We start from the raw sequence: 17292 nt of genomic DNA, 5'->3' as shown, positions 1-17292 counted from the left end.
CTTTTCTCTGCTTTCACTTTGCATGCTGTGCGACTTCCTTCTCTACCTTAACACACACTCCATTTGTTGTTCCTGTGCCCATGGCTCTTGCTGGGTTTCCCTGGCAACCAAGACATGGGCTCCATTGTGGATATCCCATGGGATTTATACTTGGTTTTACTCTTCCAGCTCAGATGACCTTCAGCCCTTCCCCTGTCTGTTGGCTCATTGTCAGGACAGACACTAATTGGAACCCTGGCTCTGCCAGCTCCTTGTGACTTACCACATGCTTTTTGTCCCTGTTATACTCCAGGGTCAAGTTTTTTGGTGGTTTTTGAAGCTATTTGTCTACCTGCATAGGACTTCACTTTATGGCCCTTTAAGGACACCACCTATCCGCTTTTTTGAGTTGTCACCTTTTTGAAGGAAGGAAAATTCTTCCTTTGTCATCTGTGAGCCCTTATCCCAGGCTACAAGTTCTCCAGAGGTTCCTCTTTTATGTCGAGAAGGCAAATAAACATTGCCCTCCAAATCTAAGGGCTGCTGTTTTTGCGAGCATATAGAGTCTTTCCATGAGCATCCCTCTGGCTTCCTCCTGCTTCCTCTGGTAGCAGAGGGATTGTTCTATCTGTTTAAGCATTTGTTCTGCATGTTATCCCAGAAGACAAGGAACCCCAATTAAAAATTTTCCTCCTCTTCTCTTATCACTTCTACATCTTTCTCAATATGCATCAGGACCTTCAAGATTATATTTGAAGGGGGGGCCGTCCAGCCCCCTTGTGGCAGTTGGCTGAAAAACAGGCTTCTCATCTACTTAAAGAACATGGGAAATGGGAATATGAGAAAAGAGATGATCATTTTATTGCTAGAATGCTCTGAATAAGAGTCACTATAAGGTCCTGGAGACAAGGATATAGGCTACCCCAAGGCCACAGGTGCAAGAGACCAGAGTACCTATAGAGCAGAGATGAAGGCTAGTCCCAGGCTATAGGTGCAAAACAGATTACTGCTAGAATACAGATGAAGGTTGGTCCCAGAAATGGGATGGGACCAGGGTTAGGGGTACCTGGTAAGCACCAGTCCATTCAAGAACCCCTAAGATGAATGGGGGGCACTGTGTTCACTCCAGTTTGTGATAGGCACAGAATTAAGGGAACAAGGGGGGGGGATGCCGCCTTCTTCTCTTTTCTCTCTGTTCTCTCTTCAAAAATGGCTAATCACACCTCCTTAAAACAAGGTGGGACCAAGGTTAGGGGTACCTGATAAGCAGTGGTTCATCTGGAACCCCTAGGATGAATGGGGATACCCTGTTCACTCTGGTCTGCCATAAGTCCAGGAAAAAGATAGTAGGGAAACTAGAGGGGACACCTTCTTTCCCTCTTGTCTCCTCTGTTCGCTCTTCACAGATAGGTAATTGTGTCTCCATACCATAGGACACACCCCTTGATGCATCCTCAAAAACTGGGAAAAGCTTGACACTGCTCCCCAGCCACACAAGCTTAACATAAAAAACTGGTGTTCCTTTGTAATACTGTTTAGCCTAAAAATGAATTGGGAGAAAATTACAAAAGTCAGCCTTAGAACCCAGAGCCCATATGCAGGAAATCCTCAAGTTAGCATCCTGAGTCTTTTATAACCAAGAGCAGAATAAGGAGGACAGGGTTAAGGAGAAGGAGAAATGTAGGGACAAAAGTGAGGTTCAACTATTGGCTGCTTTACAAGCTCTCCAGGTCCCTCCAGGTTGCCCTTAGGACACTACTCCAGAGAACTGCCATTGATGCAGAAAACCAGGCCACTGGAAGGTAAAATGCCTCAATGGGCTAAGTGGAAAAAAGCTCCACAAGGCCTGTCCCCTCTACCACAAGCTCAGCCACTGGAAAAAGGACTGTCCTGAGAGTCAGAAATGCCCACAGGCCAGACTTCAATCCAATAAAGGCCTTGAGTTGAAGGGGGTCTCCATTCTGATCAAAAGGAACAAATCCAAGGGCAACTCTAGAGGCTACAAATAAAATTATAAATTTCCCTTTTGTGTTCAAGAGCTGCCTACTTAGTGCTAATCTTCTCTGAGCAACTCTTTCAAATACTGTTGGGTAATAGGGGCAAATGGCATGCCCTCCCTCCAAAGAAAAAAGATTTACATCCCTTTATATTACTAAAGGGATCAATTACCATTCTCACAGCAGTCCCTGTTAATGTCTAAATACGCCCAACCCCTTTTGGCAAAAATATACTTTTCAAGCTGGGTGCCTGCTTAATATTTGCCCAACCTCTGAATTCATCTTTCCTGCTAATAACCCTATTTCTTCTGGGAAAGCTACCTAAATCTTTAACCAATAACTTCAATCTGGACAGTCCTACTTCAGGGGTATAGAAATAGCCCACTCTTATTCAGAAAAGCCCTAGCAAGAAATCTAATTGAGCAATCTCTTGAGGGATGATAACTTCTACAGTATATAGATAACCTCCCCACCTGCTCCCCCTTCACAGGACTCACACAGCAACATGTAGTACAAACCATAACTTCCTAACAGTAGGAAAATGGCTTTTGTCTAATTCAAAGGTTATGAAAGTAGAGGTATTTTTGGTAAGGAAAGTTGTAAAGAAAAGAAATTTTATATGAGAAAGGATCTTGCATGGCAAATTCTTGTCCAAAAGCAAAATGACTGGTTTAAAAAAGAGGGATGTTTAGGACAAGTCAGAAAGTCCGAGCATGTTGTAGATGGTCTGTATAAGTCATGAGAAGATTTGTGAAAGGGAATTTATGAAAGAAATGCTGTATGATTTTAAAGGTTATTAGGGCTACTAAATACTTTAAGGTCATAAACTGCTACTGTGACTCTTAATAACTGCACAGCTTGCCTACTTTAAAGCCATTAAAGTCTATGTAAAACCTGGGGACATATGGAGTTAGCTATGACCCTTACCTATGCTGGAAAGAGTCAGAATTTTATTTCATTTTGACATCTTTACTTGTCTTAAAACGTGAGGAGTCACTATATTTGTGACCAGTTAGTTCACCAATGCCTCCCCACTAATTGGACTGGAACTTGTACCATAGGCTATGTATCCCTGGACATCTTCATAGCCCCTGGCAATCTCTCTCTTCCAGTACCAATCTATGGGCATTACATCTTGCCCAAGATGAAGAGGGCTATGAAATTAAGTCCCCTTCTCACGGGACTTAGCATTATAGCTGATACACCAGAATTGTTGGAGTCACACAAGCCTTGACCTATAGCCAACTCTCAGTGGAAGTAGCCAACAATATTATACCATGGTTAAAACCTCAACAGCCATGCAAGAACAAATGGACTTTTTAGCAGCTGTAGTCCTCCAAAATTGCCGAGAGCTAGATATGTTAATGGCAGAACAGGGAGGAATTTGTTTAGCCTTAGATGAAAAATGTTGCTTTGGGGTCAGTCAATTGGGAAAAGTACAAGACAACATCAGACAACTCATAAATTGACCTTCCTGTTTACGAGAATGAGCCTCTCAGGGTTGGTTAGATTGGGATGGAACCTGGTAATGATTCTTCTGGGTTCTTCCATTTTTAGGCCCACTTGTTAGTCTCCTACTTTTGCTCCTTTTTGGTCCATGTCTTCTAAATCTAATACCCAATTTGTCTCCTCTTGTCTTCAGGCCATCAAGCTCCAGATGATCCTCAGTGAGGGATACCGCTCTCTCAGTATTCAAGAGTCACCCTTCCACAGAGAAGCCCTAGACTGCCCATCAGTGGAATACGAGAGAGGTAAAATCCTGCCCCTGTCTCCTTTTGACCTGGCTGGATACCATTTTCACCAACAGATTCACCCACACAGTCACCCTGCCTTGACAGCTAGCAAGAGGCCAAGACCCACAGAACAACGACTACCACCCCTCTGACAGCAGGAAGCAGTTACAGAAGACTGACCTTTGTCCATTTTCCCAAAGAATTGGGTCTTGGACTCTTGGGGGCAGGAATGTTAGAGTAGGTAGTTAGGCAGATGTGAGGAAGGCAGGGGAGGACCCCCCACCCCAGGAATGTCAGGCGACCATCACGTGATGTCAGGTGGTTTTTTTAAACTGTCTCTCTGAAATGATAATTGGTTGCAGCTGGCTCCAGGGTAAGACAGTCTCCCAGTAGATAGAAAACACCTAGAGCTGGTCATCAGCAACTTCCCAATAAGATCTCAGAAGCTGGGCAAGTGGGCCGAAGCATGTGAACTAAGAAGCAAAATGACTGATATATGATGTTCCCCTGGGGGTGTTTGCCCCCAGAGAGCATGTGCCCAATCTTAGTAAATGCACTGTACATGTGGTCACCCTCCCAAATGCTGACCGACATTGCACATGCAGTAGTTGAGCAACAGCCTGCCCCAAGGGAAGATTCAATGGAGGAGAAAAGAAAACCCCAGAGCCATGTCAATGTATAAAACCCCAAGTCAAGGGCTGAACTAGACACTTGGACCTCTTAAGTTGCCTGCTTGGCCCTCTTCCAAGTGTACTTTGCTTCCTTTTGCTCCTGCTCTAAAACATTTTAATAAACTCTCACTCCTGCCCTGAAACTTGCCTTGGTCTCTCCCTCTGACTTAATCCTACTTGTGCCCCTCAGCCAAATTCTTTCCTCCAAGGAGGCAAGTATCAAGTTTGCTGAAGACCCGTACAGATTCACCACTGGTAACAATACCATGATGGGGCATTTGTTCATTATCCTGAAAGTAAGGGGAGTCGTGAAAGAATTGTAAGCAAACAAAGGACAAGATTATATGTAGATTTTAGCAACATGCTGGTGGCTGCATGAGGAGCAAGAATTAAATGGGAGCCAGAACAGAGGCAAAGAGGCTTGTGGGAAACTGCAGTGAACCAAGCAAAGATGAGGCAATGAGCTCCTGGTCTTCAGGAGCTGACAGTGAGATGGCAAGGAGGTCATAGTAGAGGAAGGTGACATAGGTAACTGTAATGAGACCAGGCCTATTCTAGTAATCTTGTGTGGGTAAGGTGGATGTGGGTAGTTTGGGCAAAAATACGGTAAGTTCAGTGTTAATAGTGTGAGGTACCTGTGGAAGATCTGGGTAATATTCAGAAGGAAGTTCATTTACTCGTTGTTTAACACATTATTGAATATCTGGGATGTGCTAAGGACCAGTCTGTGGTAGTAGAATCAATCACAAAAAGGTAAAAATCCCTGCCTTTATAGAGCTTATATTCCATTTGGAGGGGAGGAAATAAAAAAAGAAATATAGTAAATAAGTGATGTCGTAGATTAGCCGGTAACAAATGCTATGGAGCTGGTAACAAGAGCAGTACATGGGGATTGGGATGGGAGTAGGGAAAAGCACAGGTTTCAGTTTAAACAGGGTGGGCAATGCAAGGCTTCCTGAGATGGTGAGATTTGAGCCAAGTTCAGAAGGAGGTAATCAAGTGAGCCACACAGGTGTTGGAGGGAAAAGCATTTCAGGTATCAGGAGTAACCACTGCAAAGCCCATAGGAAGAACACCTGGTGTTCTCAGGAGCAGTTAATGGGTCTGGGATGGGGTCAGCAAGTGGGAGAGTGGAAGTAAAGGGGACAGAATGGGCAGGGGGCACCTAGGTCAGGTAGGGCCTTTGAGGCTGCTTTAAGACGGTTGCTTTTTACTGGAGATGGGAATGTTTGGAGAGTTTATGGCAAAGGATGACATGATCTGATGTAAGTTTTAACAGGATTATTCTAATTTGCTGGGGTGATAAGCAGGGAAACCAGTCAGGAGGCTAAGGCAGGAGTCCAAATTATGGGTCATGGTGACTTTGACACAGTGAAAGTGGTATAGCTGGTAAGCTGTGGTTAGATTTTGTGCATATTTAGAAATATTTGCCCTTAGATTGAATGACAGGAACATGCGTAGGTGAAAAAGAGGAGTCCGTGGAGTTGCCATCCTTGGCTAGAGAAAGACTTTGGCATTATCAATGCTTACTTGGTTATTGGAACCATGGAGGCAGATGGTTGAGGGAGAGTTCATAGAAGGGAAAAAAGAATGCAAAGTCGGGAGATAACAGACTCCTCAATACATGTAGTTGAGGTCTTGGCTGTATGTCTGCAGGAAACGCTAAGATCCTCAACTCAAGCCATCTCAAAAATGAATTTCAGATACTAGCTATTAAAAACAAAATTATGATGGGTTAGAAAAAAGTGTAAGAGATGCTGTTTATAATCTTAGAATACAAAGGATTTCTTAAAATTAAAAAAATCATGAAACTTACTCTAAGAAATGACTCCATTGAAATTAGAAACCTTTTATTTAAAAATTATAAATAAGATTAAAAGACAGAAGACAGACTTCAAACTTCTTTTCATCCTTTTGTCCTATACTAGAATATTCACAGCAGCTTTATTCATGATAGGCACAACTTGGAAATATCTCAGGTATCCATCTATGAGACAATGAAAACAAACTGTGGTACAATCACATTACTCAGGTAATAAAGGGAATGAATCTTGAGAACAGGCAACAACAGAGAGGATCACACAACTTCACACTCAGTGGAAGAACCCTTAGACAGAGGGGGTGAATCCTGTATATTCCCATGTACAGGAAATTCTAGAGCTGCCAGCACTAACCTGAAGTGCAGATACTCTCTGCAGGGTTTGGGAGGGGAGATGGGAGGATGGCCTGAACCCAGACGTGCAGCCAAGGGGGGCCAGGTCAGCCCATCCCAAAGCAATCTTCCCCCAGGGCTTCCCTGTTTTCTCCCCATGCTCCAGATTTAGCACATCATTTAATGGGTGAAATGACCAGTGTAATTCAACAATGCCCAGTGAATAATAAACAGAAGTGCTGGGTGATATTTTGGTCAGCGGGATCTCAGGCATGTGCATTTCTCTACTGCAAACAACTGAGGTTGGCTGATATGGGGAGGAGGGAGCAAATGGCAAACTGGAGTTCTGGACCTCTGCCTCTTTCCTTCTCCTTTAAGTGCTATTTATAGTTTTTACTTAACTTTTTTTTTTTTTAACTTAACTTGCTAACATGGGCCAATATATAAGAAAGTGTTTAAGGAAGATAAAACGCAAAGTACATTTTAGATATACTGTACTCACTGTGGCAGTAGAATTCTAAGATGGTCCCCAAGATTCCTGCTCCTTGATATAGATACCCTGTATCATCTCTCTCCCCTTAAGGATAGGCACGACCTGTGAATATGATGAATATCACTCCTGGTGATTATGCTCGTCTTTATGGGGAAAGGAAGATTATTCTATTATCCATGGTGGGCCTGGCCTGATTAGGTGAGTCCTTAAAAGGGACAGAAACAGAGCAGGCACTAGAACTTTCAGTGGAGGGGGCCACGTGGATAGGACCTTAGGGTGGCCTTTGGGAGCTGAAAGCAGCCCCCAACTGACATCCAGCCAGAAGATGTGGCCTCAGTTCTACAACTGCAAGGATCAAAATTCTGTCATCAATCTGAATGAGTCTGGGAACACTCTGAGCTCCACATGAGACTGATGCCCCAGCTAACACCATGATGTTAGCTTTGTGAGGCCCTAAGCAGCTCAGCTCCACTTGCCTGGACTTCTAACTCATGAAACCATGAGATAATACGTAAATGTTTTAAGACACTTAGTTTGTGGCAACTTGTTAGGTAGCAATTGAAAACTAATATATTCACATGTCTGGTACCTTAGGTAGAAACTGGAATGTTTTTCTATTCAGGAACTGTTTCTAGAAGTGAGGCAGGAGGGTAGCAGGGAGGGCAGTGCTTAAGCCAGACTCTTTGGAAACCGAACCACAGAGAGATGTGGAAGGGGCCTGGGAAGGACGCTCCCTGAGGTGAGCCAAGTGGCCAATTTATACTTGCACCATCATGTATACTTTTCCTGGGGCGGGGTCTCCTGTTGTTCTTTATTCCAAGGAGGGGATGGTGTGCGGGGTATGTTGGGCTTGCCACTTTGAGTCAGGGACACCTAAATTTAGACACGGCCGTAGAGGACTCACAGCTCTTCCTGCAGATGATCCTTCAGACTCAGCTTTCATCTGCTCAGCAAGGACAGCTGTGGCTTTGTGAGATGCCCTGCTCCATTCTTGGGCAGCCTGAGTGGTTTAGGACAGGGCTTTTAAAAATGGGGTATTATCTTCTCTTGACAATCTCCCTTTGCCCTATTTAAACATATTTTCCTCCTTCAAGTATTCTGCCTCTGAAAGGGGTTTTCAGAGCTCCCAGCCTCCTCCTTGGAGTCCCCACAGAAACTCTGTGTCACACAGTGATGCTCTGTGTAGGCTAGCTGTCAACATGGCTCAATGCCATCTTCCCTCATTTAGCATGATTAATATGAATTTGTGGTTAATTATGAAGTTAGTTATGTTAGTTATTTCAAATATTCTGGCAAGCTTTAGTAAGCTCCTTTTATGAGCCTGGAATTTTGCAAGGATGCAGGGTGTAAAAATAAAATGGCAGGACCCTGCCCCTTTACCACCAGAGCTTAAAATTTAGTTGGAGAAATGGCCTGCAAACAATTAATAAAAGGTCATATAGTGACTATGTAATAAGCGTGAAGTAACAGCTTCCAGGAAATTTTGAGCACTGTGTGATCGATATTCTTCCTTTCTCTTCATTTATACCAAATGGCATGAAGGGTGCTTTTGAGAATGCTCACATTTTCGGAGGAGATTGTAGAGTATGCCCCTCCCACTCGTGGTCACAGTACCATTTGCTGCAGCAGAGACTTCAGCAGATAGCAGTCCCAATGTTATTTCCTTGTTCAGATGCTGGAGAGGCCTTGGATGCAAGGAAGGGACTAGATCTCTTGTGAAAGTACATGGAGTAGGATCCCCCTGAAGTCCACTTGAAGATTCTTCTCTTGGTCTGTTCATTAAGAAAAAAGAATCTGTAGACCAACTATCAAATAAAAGGAGAAGGAAATGTATACTTAAACAGAAAACTATACTTGCACCTTTGGTTTGGAAATTTTGATTAATATTTATTGTCATGAGTTTGAGCCCTAACAGGCTCTTCTAAATAAGGAGGGAGACAAGTTTTCATCAGATGACCTAAAGCAAGAAATACGCACAGAAAGAGCAAGCTCTCCCGTGGAGAACTCGGGAGCCCCACACTCCATAAGTGAGCAGGTGAGAGTGTGGCCCTTGAGAATGCCACTGGCACCCCTCTGAGAGGCAGCCACCCTCACTGTCCACTGTCCACTGCCCAAGGCTCTGCAGTCTTTCACTGGGACACTGAGCAACACCATCAGAGAGCCTAGTGAGGGGAAGTGCTGTTGAGAAATTGAGGGGAGCGAGGCTACATGGATCCTGCATTTGCTCTGGAATATTCAAGGAGTCCTGCACAGCACAGTTGCTGGTGCAGCAGGAGGTCAGAACATCCCTTTTTTCCCCCATCCTGGGAGTTGGTGCCTTTGGGATTCTGTGGGTAAATGTGCTATTTGGATTTCTAAAAGAGGCTCCCCTTCAAATTCTAAAAGCTTTGGATGAGCCTCGTAAAACCTACATTCACCTCTGGATTCTAGCTGCTGGTGATACCTATAAGGTCATGTTTCAAGGTAATTAACACTACAATGGGGAGCCCTGCATTTCTTTGGGGCAGCCTGGAAGAAGAGAGAAACAAGTAGGAAGCTGCCCTTTAGAAATCCCTACATTCATATGGCAAGAGTGCCCAGGTCTCTTTTTATCCATTTTTAGGGTGGATGGGGGACCACAGAGGAAGATTGAGTCTCCAGGCACCAGACAGAGGGTGGTAGAAGGTGGATGAGCAAAGCTTTGACCACCACTTTTGCCTAGTGATGGAGGGCTTTTGGGTAGGAAGGTATCTCAGGCAACTGGTAAGCAGAAATTTTCCTTTCTCTTCTGTCACTTAAGAAATTGTGTATTAAGCTATTTATTCTTTTCATTGTAAAATATGTGCCATATATGGAAAACTTAGAAAATAAAGAAAGAAAAATTACTGTTCCTACCACTTTGACATAATATATGTTAATATTTTGATGCATTTCCTTCAATTGTCTTTTCCTCTATGTGTTTTCAATAGTTATCATCAATTCACATATATATTTTAATAATATTATTAATAATAATTTTCTATATAATTACTTTCCATAAGGACTGTTTTATTGGTTGTCAAATAGTCTGACTGGTTTATACCATAATATATTTAACCAAGTGCTTGTTATTAATCTAGGCAGTGTATCAAACTTAGTGGTATAAAAGAACAACTATTTTGCTATTGTTATACATTCTGTGGGTCAGGAATTTGGGCTGTATGATTCTTACATTCTTGCTCTCATCTGAATCACTCATCTGGCCAAAGGGCTGGTCTGGAGGATCTAAATAGGCTTTACTCACAAACCCAGTGACTTGCTGAGGATGAGGTGGACATGACATGTCAACTGAAGTGCCTTCACGTCATCTCTCCAGTATGGCAGCTCAGTGTAGCTGGGCTTCCAGCTTGGCAATTAGCTCTTGAGCGTTCTCAGAGGGGGCATAAGGAGAGTGAAGGTTTCAAAACAGCTAGTCAGAAGCCAAAAGGACTTTTATGACCTAGACTTGTAAATTACATTACATCCATTTTACCTTTCTGTGATTGTAGAAGCAGTCACAGGCCCACCTAGATCAATGGAAGAGGGGAAGAATAGACCTTAACTCTTCATAGGAAAAGTGTCAGAGAAATTCAGTGGCACTTTTAAACACCATCCCCAAGGTGTAGATCTGAACTGCCCAATAAGGTATCCACTAGTCACACATGGCTATTTATATTTAAAATAATTAAAGGTAAATGTGATAAAATGAAAAATTTGGATAAGTCTCACTAACCATATTTCAAGAGCTCTAGTACCACACATGGCTAGTGACTATGATCTTGGACAGTACAGCTATAGAATATTTTCATCATTGCAGAACATTCTGTTGGACAGCTCTGGGAGACATTGTTCAATCAACTCAGAATGAGTATGCCTTTCCTTCAGATGGTAGGTTCTAAGAATAATGCCTCACTAAAACTAGCCAGGAAGTTTTGGATAATGGCTGGGTTTGCGTCTTGGGCAGGAAATAAGGAAGATAAGACAGAAAAACCTTGTTATAACTTACAACAACCTATCATGACATTTGTGTCATGTCCAAAGGGCAAAAGAGCCAACTGAAAGATGCTCTCTTTTCCCACATGGGAGACAATTTGAGCACTGAAATGTTAATAATTGCAAAGTATTAACAGCATCAAATATGTCCTTATTCAAAAACAGACATGGGGAGGGCAAGATGGCTGACTAGACGAAGCCAGATGGAACTGCTCCCATGGAAGAGACAGAGATGACTGGCAGGCTCCTAACAGATCTGCAGAGAGAAGGCACTGAAAGTGCACAGAGGAAAAACACAGAAGCTGGGCTGAAGTGTGAGGTAGCTGGGAACCCTGCATGGAGATACCATGCACCAGGACTCATTCCTAGCCCCCAAGGGCTCTGGGGGAATGGGTGAATTGAACTGTCAAGGAACAACCTGCTCTTGCCACAGGCCTGTGGAACCCTGGCAGGAGGAGACCCCTTGACCACCACAGACATTAGAGTTGGCAAGGAGAGCTGCTTAGAGAAGTGACAGAGGCAGCAAGCTGGCTGATGTAGATCCTTGAGGGTTTGTTGTAAGAGCATCTACAGTGGAGCATGGCTGGGGCAGCCATCCTCCTAGGCCCGACTTGCTTCCATAGGAGACTTTAGCCCTAGGGGAACTGTCAGACTTGAACTCTGCAGGGTAGCCTTTTCTACCAGATGGGACCACTTCAACCTGAGCACCCCCTTGTCTGTTGGCCTCTCCCAAGGCCCCAGCCTGGCTATGTCTGCTTGCAGGACAGACTCTGGTGCTCTGGGAGCCTGCACTAATAGTGTCTGTGTTGGCAGACTATGCCTGACTAGCACCCTGCTCCAGCAGGGGGGCCCCATGGCCATGCACCAGCCATACTACAACAGCTTCCCCTGGGACCCACAACAACACCCCACATTGCTTTGCTGGTGCATCTGTGCGGGCAGGTTTAGCTTTTCTTGCTCCACCAATGCATGGGAGTGCAGTCTGCCTCCCTTCCCCCTACTAATTGCTATTGCAGATGGAGCCTTTGTAGGCACAGAGCCAGCCAGCCACACCCCTGCCAGCACCCTGCCCTTGCACTAACACTACGCAGAGAACAGTGGATCCTCCCTACCCTGAGTGACCACTCTTGCTTTCAAGGCAAAAATAAGGTACCCTGACTTGCTCCTGCTAGTGCCCTGCCCCCAAGCCAACACTACCTCCAGCATGACCATGCACACAGTTGCCAGCAGGGACCCCCACTGCTCCCACCCCCCTGCCCAGCTGTGTTGCCTCTCCCACTGTAGTAAACACCTGCAGGGAGGCAGGCAATCTCCCACCCACTAGCACTCTTCTGCTAGGAGGATGGATCTCACTACAAAATGCTTTGGCTGACACCATGCATCAGAGTGTAGTGACCAGTGGTCTGGGAGCAACTTGGCCCCCACAGCACAGTGGATTCCTAACCTTGTGTTCTCTGCTGCCAGAGAACAAAGTTGGGGCCCAATATAAGTCCTCCAGAGTTAGAAGATGCTGTCCAGGGGTTGGGAGCTGAGCATTGGCCCCCTAAAGTCTTCCAGAAATGAAGCCAGTTAGCTGAATCCACCTTATACTACAATCAAACCCTCAAGGTCACTAAATACTATAAAAGGAAAAAAAACCCATCCAAAAGGTCAGAAACCTCAAAGATTGAAGGGAGATAAGCCCACAAAGGTGAGAAAGAATCAGTGCAAGAACCCTGAAAACTCAAAAAGCCAGAGTGCCTTCTTTCCTCCAAATGACCACATCATCTCTCCAGAAAGAGTTCTGAACTGGGTCTGAGATGGCAGAAATAACAGAAATGGAATTCTGAATATGGATAGGAACAAAGATAATTGCACTACAGGAGTACATCAAAACCCAATCCAAGGAAGTGAAAAATCATTATAAAACAATACAGGAGCTGACAGACAAAACAGCCAGTATAGAAAAGAACATAACCAACCTGGTAGAGCTAAAAAACACACTACGAGAATTTCCTAATCCAATTGCAAGTATTAATAGCAGAATAGACTAAGCAGAGGAAAGAATCTCAGAGCTTGAAGGATGCCTTTCTAAGATGAGACAGTCAGATAAGAATAGAGAAAAAAGAATGAAAAGGAATGAACAAAACCTCCAAGAAATATGGGATTATGGAAAGAGACCAAATCTACTACTCATTGGTGTTCCTGAAAGAGATGGGGAGAATGGAACCAACTTGGAAAACATATTTCAGGGTATCATCCAAGAGAACTTCCCCAAACTAGCTAGACAGGCCAATATTTAAATTCAGGAAATGCAGAGAACCCCAGTAAGATAATTCACAAGAAGATCATCCCCAAGACAGATAATCACTGGATTCTCCAAGGTCAAAAGGAAATAAAAAATATTAAAGGCAGCCAGAGAGAAAGGTCAGGCCACCTCAAAGCAAGGCCCATCAGACTAACAGTAGGCCTCTCAGCAGAAACCCTACAGGCCATAAAGGATTAGAGGCCAATATTAAACATTCTTAAAGAAAAGAATTTCCAACCCAGACTTTCATATCTAGCCAAACTAAGCTTCATAAGCAAAGGAGAAATAAGATCCTTTTCAGACAAGAAAATGCTGAGGGAGTTTATTACCACCAGACCTGCCTTGCAAGAGCTACTAAAGGAAGCACTAAATATTGAAAGGAAAGACTGTTACCAGTCACTACAAAAACACACTGAAGTACACAGACCAGTGACACTATAAAGCAACCACATAAACAAGTCTTCAAATAACTAGCTAATATCATGATGACAAGATCAAATCCACACATATCAATACTAACCCTGAAAGTAAATGGGCTAAATGACTGAATTGAAAGACACAGAGTGGCAATCTGGATAAAGAACCAGGACCCATTGGTATGCTGTCTTCAAGAGACCCATCTCACATGCAATGACACATATAGGCTCAATATAAAGAGATGGAGAAAAATCTACGAAGCAAATGGAAAACAGAAAAAAGCAGGGGTTGCAATCCTAATTTCAGACAAAACAAACTTTAAACCAACAAAGATCAAAAAAGACAAGGGCATTGTATAATGGTAAAGGGTTCAATTCAATAAGAATATCTAACTATCCTAGATATATATTCACCCAACACAACAGCACCCAGATTCATAAAGCAAGTTCTTAGAGATCTTCAAAAAGACTTAGACTCCCACACAATAATAGTGGGAGATGTTAACACCCCACTGACAACATTAGACAGATCATTGAGACAGGAAGTTAAAAAAGATATTCAGGAACTGACCTCAGCATTGAACCAAATAGATCTGACAGACATCTACAGAACTCTCCACCCCAAAACAACAGAATTTACATTCTTGTCATCACCACATGGCACATACTTTAAAACTGATGACATAATCAGAAATAAAACATTCTTCAGCAAATTCAAAAGAACTGAAATCATAACAAACAACCTCTCAGATCACAGTACAATCAAATTAGAAATCCAGACTAAGGAATTCACTCAAAACTACACAGCTACATGGAAATTGAATAACCTGGTCATAAATGGCTTTTGGGTAAAAAGTGAAATTAAGGCATAAATCAAGAAGACCTTTGAAACTAATGAAAAGAAAGATATAACATACCATAATCTCCGGGACGCAGCTAAGGCAGGTTAATACGGAAATTTATACCACTAAATGCCCACATCAAAAAGTTAGAAAGATCTCAAGTTAACAACCTAACATTATAACTAAAAGAACTAGAGAACCAAGAACAAATGAATCGCAAAGCTAGCAGAAGACAAGGAATAACTAAATCAGAGCTGAGCTGAAGGAGGTTGAGATGTGAAAAACCATTCAAAAGATCAACAACTCCAGGAGCTGTTTTTTTGAAAAAAAATTAATAAAATATATAGACTACTAGCTAGACTAATAAAGAAGAATAAAGAAGATTCAAATGAACACAATCAGAAACAACAAGGGGGATATTATCACTGACCCCACAGAAATACAAACAACCATCAGAAAATATCATGAACATCTATATGCACATAAACTAGAATATCTAAAAGAAATGGATAAATTCCTGGACACATACACCCTCTCAAGACTAAACCAGGAAGCAATTGAATCCTTAAACCGACAAATAATGATCTCTGAAATAGGGGCAGTAATAAATAACCTACCAACCAAAAAAAAGCAGAAGGCCAGATGGATTCATAGCTGAACTCTACTGGATGCACAAAGAGCTGGTGCTATTCCTACTGAAACTACTCCAAAAAATTGGGAGGAGGAACTCCTCCCTAACTCATTGTATGAGGCCAGCATCATCCTGATACCAAAACCTGGCAGAGACACAACAAAAAAGAAAACTTCAGGCCAATATTCTTGATGAAAATCAATGCAAAAATCCTCAACAAAATACTGGCAAACTGAATCCAGCAGCACATCCAAAAGCTTATCAACCATGATGGAGTAGGTTTTATGCATGGATGCAAGCTTGGTTCAACATATGCAAACCAATAAATGTGATTCATCACATAAACAGAACTATAGACAAAAACCACATGATTATCTCAATAGATGTAGAAAAGGCTTTCAATAAAACTCAACACCCCTTCATGTTAAAAACTCTCAATAAACTAGGTATTGAAGGAACATACCTCAAAATAACAAGAGCCATCTATGACAGACTCACAGCTAACATCATACTTAATGGGCAAAAAGCTGGAAGAATTCTCCTTGAAAACCGACACAAGACGAGGCTGCCCTTTCTCACCACTCCTTTTCAACATAGTATTGGAAGTCCTGATTACAGTAATCAGACAAGAGAGAGAAATAAAGGGAACCTAAATAGAAAGAGAGGAAATTAGACTATTCCTGAACTTTTTGGCTGAGACTGTGGGGTTTCCCAGATAGAGGATCACAACCCAGCAATCTCATTACTGGGTATATACCCAGAGGAATATAAATTGTTCTATTAGAAAGACACATGGATGTGTATGTTCATTGCAGCACTATGCACATAGTAAAGACATGGATTCAACCTAAATGCCCTATGGCAGACTGGATAAAGAAAATGTGGTACATATACACCATGGAATACTGTGCAGCCATAAAAAAGAATGGGATCGTATCCTTCACAGGGACATGGATGGAGCTAGAGGCCATTACCCTTAGCAAACTAATACAGAAACAGAAAACCAAATACTGCATATTCTCACTTATAAGTGGGAGCTGAATGATGAGAACATATGAATATCTAGAGTGGAACAACATACACTGGGGCCTATTATAGTGTAGAGGGTGGGAGGAGGAAGAGGATGAGGAAAAATAACTGATGGGTACTAGGCTTAATACCTGGGCAAGGAAATAATCTGTACAACAAACCCTCATGACACAAGTTTATCTATATAACAAACCTGCATGTATACCCCTGAACTCAAAATAAAAGTTAAATTTTAAAAAACCAAAAAACCAAAAACCAAAACAAAAACAGACATGTAAGAAGAAAGCACCAAACACTTATCCTGTCCTTCCTGAACAGACTTAATTTTAGGGACACTGAAGAGTTGATAAGGGAAAAATGTATTTAGTAAATGCCAGCTAATAATTGCAGAAGGAATGCCAGAGTTAGAAATAGACAGCTTTTACTACTTTTAACAAAATAATATATCTAGTTAATGATCATTAATGGACAATAACATGATTTGGTAAAATGTTGGTAAGAAAGAAATGTTTAATGGATAAAGAAGGCTGACAATATTTGAACTGAAGGATTAATTTTAGGAGCACAGAGAAACAACAGGACTGAACGTGCTTTCTAAAGTGATAAAATAAAAACCACACAGCAACTGTGAATTGCCTTTCCCAAACCAGAACCTGATTCTAATAAAGCCTCAACATTTATTTCTGTTTTTACAGGAATATAGGGATAGTGGAATGTGTTAAACAGCAATTGATTGCAATATGACAAATATAGAATGTGGGGAATTCTAATTTCTTCAACAAACAAATGAAAATAAAAGGAGGAAAGAGGAACTTATAGAGTAAAAAATAAGAAATGTATGACATATTCCAACTAAAAATGGGTACATTGGGCCAAGTGTGGTGGCTCATGCCTGTAATCCCAGCACTTTGGGAGGCCGAGGTGGGTGGATCACTTGAGGTCAGGAGTTCGAGACCAGCCTGGCCAACATGGTGAAACCTAGTCTCTACGAAAAATACAAAAATTAGCTGGGCATGGTGGCTCACGCCTGTAATCCCAGCTACTTGGGACACTGAGGCATGAGAATCATTTG

General features: G+C 42.4%; 1 pseudogene; it reads left to right on the top strand.

The window, feature by feature from the left end:
- Positions 1 to 3253: 3253 nt before the first annotated feature.
- Positions 3254 to 17292, top strand: part of LOC129524817 (syncytin-2-like) — a 297355-nt pseudogene continuing 283316 nt past the window's right edge.

Source organism: Gorilla gorilla, chromosome 8 (assembly GCF_029281585.2).
Source record: "Gorilla gorilla gorilla isolate KB3781 chromosome 8, NHGRI_mGorGor1-v2.1_pri, whole genome shotgun sequence".
Taxonomy (NCBI): Eukaryota; Metazoa; Chordata; class Mammalia; order Primates; family Hominidae; genus Gorilla; species Gorilla gorilla.
This window is presented reverse-complemented; position numbering and strand designations above follow the sequence as displayed.